At 41.1% G+C, this 10,876-nt stretch overlaps 1 long non-coding RNA gene across 4 annotated transcripts in view; it reads left to right on the forward strand.

Moving 5' to 3' along the window:
- Positions 1 to 89: 89 nt before the first annotated feature.
- LOC107206267 overlaps positions 90 to 10,876 on the forward strand; it is a 76,216-nt gene continuing 65,429 nt past the window's right edge. The window contains exon 1 of one of the 4 annotated variants that reach the window (XR_004497912.1): positions 90 to 299. This is a non-coding gene — a long non-coding RNA (uncharacterized LOC107206267). The remainder of the gene's footprint in view (positions 300 to 10,876) is intronic. The other 3 variants (XR_001522357.3, XR_001522356.3, XR_001522353.3) reach the window with 3 other exon arrangements.

Here is a 10,876-nt window from a genome sequence, read left to right on the forward strand (position 1 = left end):
TTTTTTTTTTTTTTTTTTTTTTGCCTTTCTCCTGGAAGAGTGCAGGCACACATTACGCGAAACCCACAGCCTTTCGCGATACACAGCTCGAAACGCTCTAGTTTATTTATATAGCCCCTCCACCCTCGGCTCTTCCCACCAGTCCCCAAATTCCCTAGAAATCCAGCTAAGGCGTGGGGAAGAGGAGAAAGCAGTTTTGGAGGGGAGGGAGTTATTTATTTTTGTTTTGTTTGGGGATTGTTTTGCTTTGTTGATTTTTTTTCTTTGCATACAAAAATAAGTGAAGAAGATTTTGCAAGGTAGGTTTCTCTGTGCGTGTGCGTGCGTGCGTGTGTGTGTGCAGGTGTTTTCCTTTTGCTTTTTGCAAAGTTTTCTGATTTCAGTTGTTAGATGCTTTTACAAAAAGCAGACTTTTCTCATTTGTTCGGCTGCCTGCCTTGGAAAAGACTGGACAGCGTTGCATTCCCCCTCCTTGTGAAGAGTTCTCTAGACTGTCGTGTCGTGTGTCCTGTGCATTTGATGTTCCTGCAGGAAAGCATGCTAGTTTGCGAGCTCAAACTGCAGGCAGGGAGCTATGCATTTAAGACCCCCACACACTTTTTATAGAGGCTGCAACTTTCATTTTGTCACATTTTGGGGAGGGGGGAGAAGAAAGGCGTCAAGTCACTGGGGAAACGAGCTTGCAAATGAAATTTTAATTGCAGAAAGAGTCAAAGTCAGCAGTGCTGAAGCTTAAGGTGGATGGGAGGGAGTTGACATTTCTTGCATAGAGAATTTGCTACCACTGGGAATAGATTGAAAGTCCGTAGTAGAGGGGAGGAAATAGGCAAAATAGTAACAAAGTAAATGATGAGAAAAAATACTAATTAAACTGATGCAGGAAAGTGAGAGGCTGTTACAAGCTCTAACCACCTGTAGAGGGAAATCTTTATACATAGTAATTTCTGAAAGCTGATCTATAGAGAAACTAAAGAGAATTACATGTTCCAAACTTTGCTGCTCTGCAATGTGCAAGCCAAGATGCCAAAATTCTCGGTTAATTCTTGGTGGCTTGCAAATTGCAGATACTGTTAGCTCGAGAAAATGGGAGTTTAGCAGCTACTGAATCTTAGTCTCCACCTTGGCTGCAGCCATCTGTGGTGCACATCCTGCTTTTCTTACTGCTGCTGCACTCGATGTGGTTATCAAGAGATGTCTTGCCTGAGAAGAGAGGCTTTGATTTATTACTAATTTCAAGCAGGTTTTTTAACTGGAAAAAGTTGGATGGTCTTCACTGTATGAGGGGAAGGTTTCCAAAGTAGCTGTGGGGACCAACTACTGTAACCAGTGGAAAGCATTTTTTCCTTCAGAGGATCCTGCTCAAGTTCTATATAACTAGAGGAATAATGCCTTGTGACAACTGACACAAGGCACATTATGAGTAATGTGTCACACCTTGGGCAGTGCCTTTTCTTCTGAGGAATCTCAGGGCACTCAGCAGAGCCATGAAGCAGCCTGACCTCAGAGGACACACAACATGCAACTGCGGGGTGATGACCAAGTGCTTCAGAAGGGTGAGGTGGCAGTGGAAGTCAAAGCTGTTGCAGGTTGTGCAGAAAGTCAAAAGTGAGGTGGTTAGGATGTAGCATTTTCCCTTCACACTTGCTCATACACTATTTTCACCCCTTGTCATGAAGGACAGATCTATCAAGAATGGGGTGCTGGTTGACAAAGCACTCATTTCTTAGTCATGGAGTCATAGAATGGGTTGGAAGGGATCTTAAAGATCATCTAGTTCCAACCTCCAGGGACACTGTCCACTTGACCGTGTTGTTCAAGGCCCTATCCAGCCTGGTCTTGAACATACCCAACACTTAATTTTTCTGATGCCTGCTGTATCATTGGTCCACCTCCCTTGCAGAAATTTGGAGATCTCAAGTAAACTTGGACTTGAATCACCTCTACTGCCATCTGTTGACCCCTCATCTCTCATTTGCCTGTCCAGCTGAGGAAAAATGGAAATCCTGTGTTTTATTCCTGTGAATATGTCATCTGAGTAATGAGACTGCAAAAGGTGAAACATCCCAGGACAGTGCCACTCTTGTTTCCTCCACATAACATTACAGCAGCAGGAGTGTGTCACCTTGGGATGCTGTTTCAGGTCCAACCTGTGCCCTCATAATCTGCATTAACACCTCTGATTTTTGCTTCAATGACCTCTATCATCTTCTGCCAAAACCCCAAGCTGTTCCCAACCCTTTTTAATTGAAGTTTGTGCTTCATCTTTTCTTTTCTCTGCTCCTTATCCCATCCCCCAAATCTTTGACTGCTCTGGATGTCTGAATGTTTTGAAATGCCACCAGGTTTAAACAGCTTCAGGAGTGCCTCCCTTGATACTTCAAGAAAGCAGTTTGTGGCAGCATGACTCTTGGTAATGGGTTTTCATTAACTCCTTTCACTTCTTTCTCTCTGGGAACTTCTGAGGTCCTACACAGAACACAGAGGTCTTCTCTGTACAAACTCTCTTTAACCCAGATATTCTCACATCCACTTCACCTATGAGTCACTGCACTTTCTAGCCTACAATTACATTTGCATAGCTTGTGCAATAGAGGGAATTCTCCAGCTTGCACACTGCTCATCTACCCTTCTGCAGCTTTCCAGATGCTGTGTCTTTTCACGTCAGGTTTAGAAGGATTCTCTGTATCAAAAGAGCCAACCGATACTTCTTTTTCTGCTGTATCCTTTCTCTCTTCTACCATCTCCTCCTAGTCCAACAGTGAACAGGAGTGCATCAACACAAGATCTGACCCTGAAAAGGCTTGTGTTGGTTTAGACGCTTGTGCAGAAGGATATTCCTTATTAGGACTCCTTCTGATTTGTATGGTCTTCTGCTACTCCTGATTTTCTCATGTTAAACTATGTCCTATGATGCAATTGATCTCAAGGAGACTGCATAAGCTAATGCCAAAGTGAAGATTTTATTTAAGATGGTGGTCGTTTATGTCACCATATTGAATGTCAGGTGGACAGCCATATAGATGACAATCCTGTATTTCTTCTCAAAGTACTTCTTTGAATGGTCTTAAGAAGAATTGCATAGTACCTCTGGAGATCTAGATACAGTCTTCATAGGAAATGGGCAATGAGAGTACCACTTTCTTATGAAAAGCCTTCAGAGAGGCAACCCCACACCACCTTATAAACTCTGGGCACAAGAAGCAAAACTCTTTCTTCTACTAAACTGTGCATTCTGTAGAAGGACTGGACAAAAGGTCAGTGCTGGTGAGGTAGAGCAAAATAGTTTATTGCTTGGACTCCCTTTTAGTTTATAGAAAAATGAGCAAGAGGACACAAGGCCACAAACAGTCTGGCAGAAGTGCTGCCCTCTCTCAATTCCACTGCAGACCTCTCTGAAAGACACTCCAAAATTCAGTGATACCTATGTGCAGTCCCACTGCCCAGTTATTTCACCTCTACTTTCTCAACTGAAAACCTAGTATCAAGCCGAGTGGCTCCACTCATCCTCATACTCATTGGAGTATTTTTTGATATTCTATGACATTTTTCCCCTTGAAACACCAGGATCACAAATAGGATTCAAAGGTTGTTTCAGCCCTCATATTTGCTCTGTTGCAACACATTCTTACAGATTCTTGTTGTGTAGAACCTTCAGTTCCTCCTGCTTCTCAGGCTTAGCCACCAGCTTCCCGTTGACTCCCACTGTATGAGGCCATGCATCTTGCTCTTACTACTTGCTTACTTTCCACTTCTCTTTGTACAACCCAAGATCTCCTGCCTATAAACTTGTCTGTCACTTACTGTAATCCTATCAAAATTATCTGCACAATATAGTTTATATCTATTATATTTATTATATATATGTATTGTAATATATATATAAATAATATAATTTATAATATAAATAATCTGTTAACTCCGTAATATAATATATAATGTAAAAATAATATTTCTGCAAAAGATAACCATTCCAAAATACAAAACTATGCTGGGACACAAATAATTTCCCTCTGTTTTTCATGGGACTCTGTTCTGTGCCCTTCCATTTGAATTGTAACTTTATGGGGCAGGTACTGAGTCTTGTTCATTATTTTGTCCAGTACCTATCACATCACAGGTAGGTACATAACAATGACATTGTCTGTCATTATTTTTACTTTTTGTCCCCCCTGAGTAAGGACACAGATTTATTTTAGTGCTCCAACCTGTTTTCAAGTGTTGTTTCCCAGATAGAATGTTCCACACTGTTACTTTTTGATTCTGGGTTTTCACAGCATCCAGTAGGATGGGAGCTTAATCTGAGATTGCCAGCATATGATAATGTAGCTCACGTTTGAAAGTTTAACTTGTGACGCGTTGCTAATGTAAGGAGCAATCAGCTGGTACAATATTAACGTTAACAAAAATTAACACATTTCTAAATTTAGCTAAATGCTCATTGTCAGTCTTGAACAACAACTCAGAATAGCTTTTACATGCAAACCTTGAACTACTCAGAAAATCATTACATGGAATGTAATTCAATCTTTGTATCTCTGTTCATATAGTCCTATAATAATTGCAATTACTGCAAAAGCAGCACAAAACAGTGATCTGTGAGGCATTTGCATAAGTATATGGGTTTCATCCCCTGGCTCTGCAGCAGGCATTTATAGCAATATGATAATAGCCTGCACTTCTCTGTTGCTCATCCATGGATCTCCAGATATTCTACTAATACTCTGTAAGTTATGTATGATACTTCTCCATCCAGTTCACATCATGAGCTGGGTAAGTATTAATGCACATCTCTTGTCATGAAAAGGATGTACATACAGCCACAGCAAGGACCAGAGACAGAGCTGTTGCCCATCCTGTGCTTTAGAGGGGACAAAATGGAGAGAACCACTGCAGTTCCCCTACCTGCATTTGGCCATATACTGGCTGGTGGTAGTGGTTTGATCAGGTGTGTGCAATGCAGTGGAGTTTCTGAGGACTTTCTTAAGGGCCTTCCAAGGCCCAATACTCTTCCAAGTAATGAAGTGTGTCCTTCTTCCTGTGAATTTCATGGCATGTCTTGTCTTCTCAGTGATAGCTGTTAGTCAGCAGCTGTCACAGTTTTCCCTAGGGGAGCTGAAGCATGTCTTAACAGTAAACACTTGTAGATGTTTCCACTCCTGTACCCAGTCACATGAATTATCTCCTCCCAATTCATGACCAAATAACACCATGTACTAATAGACATGGCCATTTATTTGGCAAAGTAAAAGAATATGAAGTCTTGCATGTTTCTATTGGGAAGATTTCAGCATCTCGGAAAGTAGGAGCCATTGGTGCTTGCCCAGCTGGACCTCCTGGGACTTCCACAAGTTCTGTACACACTGATGGTTTTCCAGTCACAGTCAGGGAACCAGTGGCTTGCATAGAAAACACAGCTTGGATCTGAGCACAAACAGCTTGGATCTTGGTGCCATTTATAGGGTTGAACTTTCTATTAGCACACAGTGCATAAATGGTAACCAAGAATAAAAATAGATGTTTGGACAAAAAGTCATATGTGATCTAGATCTTTTGATCCATTTGTGTTTTAATTTTCCTTCATGTTATTTGAAACTGCCAGATGTTTCTACTTTATTGAATGTGGATTTCTGTAATTTGGGGGTCTAGAGAGATAGGAATTCCAGGACTACTGAACAGTGTGAATTTGAGACTTTTTTTTTAGCCCAAAAGGTAAGTAGAGGAGTGACTGATGAAATCACCCTCCTGTCCTTATTTGAATATGTGTTACATTTTCTAGCTGAGTAGAAATTTTTTATTGCAATTTTTGATAGCCACATTGAACTACATTATAAAGAAGAGCAAATCAGAAGCAACAAATTAGGAAAGAACAGTGTTATAAGAGCACCATAGATCAGGATAAGAACTCACAAGGCCATGTCTTCATAACCCTAGGCATCTCACCTTGTCCCTCACCTCACCATCTAAGAAATGAATAAATTTTCTTTTTCCCACCTCACTGTCTTCTGCCTTGAGAGAACTTGACTTTTTTTTCTTTGATGGATCCTTTGTCTTAATGTGTTACTATCTCAGTAAATAAATTCTTCCTAAATTGCTTCAATATCACCCTATCCATATCCCATTCTCTCACACTGACTGTAATACTGGATACTTAGAGGTAAAGACTGACACAGATTTTTGGCATTTCTTCATCACAGCCTTCCCTTATTTTCCACCTGTTCAAGTTCCTGTATAATTTACCTTGAAGTGTTGTCTTATCTTTTTGGTCTTGTTTATAACTCTTTCTTTAAGGTGGTTGCCAGATATGTGCACACATTATGTTAAAGGTCATGGGTCTCATTCGTGACAGGTTCCATTTTAAAGGCTAATGAAAATCAAATCTTAGTGTAAAGACTTATCAAATTTGTAGCAGGATTCCTCAAAGGTTATGCTCCTTGTATCTGAAGTATGATGCCTATTCACTGTATTTCTTCCATAGGTTTAACTTTTATTAAGAAGTGATATGATTTTCTTTTGATATCATCCTCAATATTGAGATCTTACTACTCTTTTCCACCAGCTTCATTATGCTAATGCTTTTCTTCTTTTCATCCCTGTTACACAGAAGTATGTCTCCAGGGCCTGATTTTGCAGCCATTGGAGGAAAATCCAGTTTCTATCCTTTTACATGTTATAGTAATGATATATATCTATAATGTAAATAGAAAAGCTAATGATGACAAAGCAACCCACATATACTGACATTTCAACCCCAAACTGTTCAAAGTGTTTATTAATACAATCTGCGTGAGATGATACTTGCACAACTTGTCTATTTTATTGGTGTCCTGGTATATGCACTCAGGTTCTCAAAATGGTAAATTGAAGTCTTAATAAGCCCTTGATCTTCTGACACAGGTGAGATTTTCTTTACTAATGTACTGCAGTTTCTCATTCTGATGTTGGAGGTAAAGTGTTCCTTACCTCCTTTTGCTTCCTTGCATGCTCTGATCTCTGATTATTTATAATATTTCTGTCTTCTTACTGATGACTTTTATTGATTATCTCAATGCTATAGATATCTTCAAGAACATCCTGTTTAGGTAAGTGAGCATTGTCTTATCTTCATTTCATGAGTAGATATGCCAAGCATAAAGTGATTGGCACTTCATCTAAAATTTGAGGAGGACCTCAAAATTGTTCAAGGAAAAAGCCTTTCCATGAAAAATTTCAGATCAACACTTGTAGCAAATTTGTGATTGAAGAGGAAGATCTAGATTCTAATCCTCTGCTTTAACTAGAAGTTACTCTTCTTCAGTCATTTTGCTAGCATATACTCTACCACCTATAAGAAACAGCAAATTGTTGAATAGATGTTGCTCTAATTTATTTCCATTTCAATGTGATTGCTCTTTCTTCTACGTTCTACATTTCCTGTAACAAGACTTAACTAGCGTAAGTTATTGGTTGGCCTGATACAAGGTGAATTTTATTTAAAAAGATGAGGTGAGTTTGTGAGATCCTAGTAAATCCTGGTGGCATTTCACTCTGTTTCTGTTTATCTTCTGTTCTCCTTATGTTTGGAACATATCACATGTCTTTCAGCTGCTTGGGTGAACTAGGCCAAGAACAGGCTTGAAATGTTAGTGGGAATAAGACTGGGTTAAGATAATATTTTATAGCAGTTATGTTATTGAATGGCTCACAGTTGAGCAGAACTCCAAGGTTCTGATGCAGTAACTGTAAAACTACAGCAAAGCCAAATTGAGGAGGAGGTGGTGCCTTGAATTTTCTGGATCAAAACCCCAAACAAATTATGACTGCCACTAAAATAGTTTTATTTTCAAAGTATACTACTTTTTAAGTGTCAAATCATAGTTGGTTTTGAGCGGCAATGTTGTGCACACTAATGTTTTACTAGTAATAATTATAGCAGTATCCCAACCTGGGGCATTATCCATCAGGGCAAAGTCTGAAAGGGAAATTTCCAAGAGTAAGGACAGTTCAATATGTGGAGCATATGTGTTAGAAGCTGGACTGCCCCTTTGGCATCTTCAGTAGCTATAGGTGAAAGGCCACATACCTGCAGCTGATGGGGGCTCTGCTGCTTTAGTCACTGTCAGGTATCACTTTACAATGGAGGAAAAAATACAGAATCCATTTCTTTCATTAAGACTTCATTGGCAGGGAGGCTTAATTGTTCAAAAATGAGATGGCTAATAACTAAAATATCAAGATAGAAGATAGATTTTCTTTTTAGTGCTTCTAAGGATAAGGAGAAATGGGAATTTCTGTTTGGTACATGGTCACCTGCCAAACATTCTTTTCAGTTTGGATAGCTTCCATTTTTTTTTTTTTCATGAGAGAGATCCTTTGGGCACTGGACCTCACTTCAGCCAAGCCTTTAGCAGCAGGCAAGGAAGACAGGAGATGGTTCTGCTGAGATGGAGATGATGCATTGGGCTGGACAAGCAGGTGAGAGCAAAGAGGAAGGCAGACTGGTTTTATGGAAATGAGGCTGAAAGATGGTACAACAGCTTCCATGAGAACATGTTAAACCCACTGGTAGGAAGATCTACTCTTTCATTAAGACTAGAGAGCTTAGGGAAAAAAAGAACCACAAAAAAAACCCCAACCCTCCATCCTTCAACACAAACAAACAATCAAAACCAAACCTAAATAATCCACACATGTGGCTGCAAGGAACTGCTCAGGATGTGAAGCAGGGAGGGAGTTCCAGGCATCTTTATGGCTACAGAGGGCCTGAGGTACAGGAGCTGCAAGGCTTGCCAGTATGCCTACTCCTGACCTATGTCAGAGATCATCCTTGGTCCACTACCAGATTGATATCCTTTTCTCTGTGACAGAGAAAAACTAAAGGTGAACAGCTTTCCTCTGTTTATGTGCACAGAGGTGAGCACTACAGAGAAATGCAAAACTCTTGGTGTGTGTGTGGGAGGGGATGGAGTAGATGATCATCCCCTCCTTCCACAGTAGGCCATGGTTATCTGAAGACTCTTGGGTCTGAGTGACAGAAGATAGCTTAGGTATGCACTCCTCCATCTTCAAACTCCTATGTGTCCTAATGTTTTTATTAACCCAGGATGAGCTTTGTTGCAGCTCCTCAAAGACGGTATGTTGTGTGTCTGGCTCTCTGGGCTCTTGAGGTCTCTTGATCTGTTCTTGGTATAAGGTCTTTCCCTTCAGTGGTATTTTTCTGCATCTGTCTGGCTTCTGGGATGCTACTGCTATAAAGGCCACTTTCCCAGGTGTATATGGTAAAAACACGATTTAGGTTGGGCTTTTCTCCTAGATCTGAAGCACAGCATCTGTCCCAGTCCTGGGAAGGTGGATTTGTGGCTGGCATGCCAGAAGTGTATGAATGAAAATGGATTCTCACTTCTACCAGAAAGTGTGTGTAGCGATTTTAATATGCCTAATCTGTCTCCCCAAGCCTGGCAGTGCCGATGATGTGATCTCATAGAGGTGTGTGATGTCCCCCTCCCTGGTTGCTGCTGTATCACTACCATAGTTCGCAATGGCATTGTCTGGCTAAGAGACAGAGGAGGAGACAGCCTTACCTCATTGATTGCAGTTTATTGACATTAGGAAATTCATTGTCTGCAAAAGAAGTTGGTAATAATTAAGTGAGTTAATAAATAAGGAATGTGTGTGTGTACAGATTAGACAGTAAATAACTTACTGGCTTCTTGATTGCCCCAGCATTTTGCTTCTCTCTTCATACAAGGTGTGAAAAGGGCTAATGGTGGGCAGGGCATGGTAGGATATCTCACCTGAATAGGTGAAGAGATGGTCCCATAAACCTTGGCTTTCCCTCGGGTGCTGGCGTATGTGCCTGAGCCTGTACCCGGGGTGAGGAGGTTGTTTAATGCTTTTAGTGCCATTTTCCAACAAATGGGAGATGTGTTTAAAAATAGAAACAGCCCTTTGCGCTTGCCTTTTTTTAGGCATTTTAAGAAACAGCTGCATCCCTTTGACTGGGAGACAGGGAAGGCGATCTGCTCTTCAAGGTTCTCATTAGCTCCTCTGGGACCGTGGAAGGACTCCTGGTGCCCTCCCCTCTCCGGCTGCATTTGTTAATTGACCCCTCTTCACACACTTAGTGGCAAGAGAGGTCGTTTCAGAGATGTGTTTTGCTTAATGGGAGCAGGGAAAGGTGTGGTGCTTAAAGAAAATCCCTCTCTTGGCCAGATAAACCCCGCATTTGTCAGCAAGACAATTCTCTTTTGTCTGGTTGCTATTGATGCCTGGATTTGAGGCGAGGGGGGGTCGGGGGTGCGAGTATGTGTACCACTGTGCAAGCTCAGGTTTAGCCATTTGCGTACAGACAATAGCAGCATTATAATTTTTAATTGCAATTTCATTTGATATTCTCTCCCTTTCCCCCACCCCTCTCTGTATAATCTGGATCATTGCTCTCTGTAGCTGATTCCGTGGGAGACCAAGCAGAGTGCGTGGGTGCAGAATATAGAAAGCCAGAGCCATAGAATCTGTTATTTGCGTCATTCTAGGAGACGGGGCTGTTTGCCTGACAAATATACAGAATTAATCCTGGTTTTATCAATATCTGTCTTTTGCTACAGTAGCCAAATACAAGTGTAAAGTGGTAGGGGGACTTGCTGCAGGTGTTGTTGTTGGTATGGGGAGGGGGGGTACGCGGGGGGGGTGACAGGGAGAGAGAGAAAGTAAGGATGCTAAAATATATTCATCAACCCCCATGCTGTTTTCCTTACAAATATTCAGAAAATAGACTTATGTTTCTAAATTGCTTTTTGTTAAAATTGGTAACCACGAGAAGGGGGCTGGAGGGGCAGGGGTGTGAGGGGGGGGTAATGTTCTTGCAAGGTCTGGCTATGCAAATTGCTCTCCCTGCCTGTGC

The sequence above is a fragment of the Parus major genome, chromosome 5, assembly GCF_001522545.3.
Source record: "Parus major isolate Abel chromosome 5, Parus_major1.1, whole genome shotgun sequence".
Taxonomy (NCBI): domain Eukaryota; kingdom Metazoa; phylum Chordata; class Aves; order Passeriformes; family Paridae; genus Parus; species Parus major.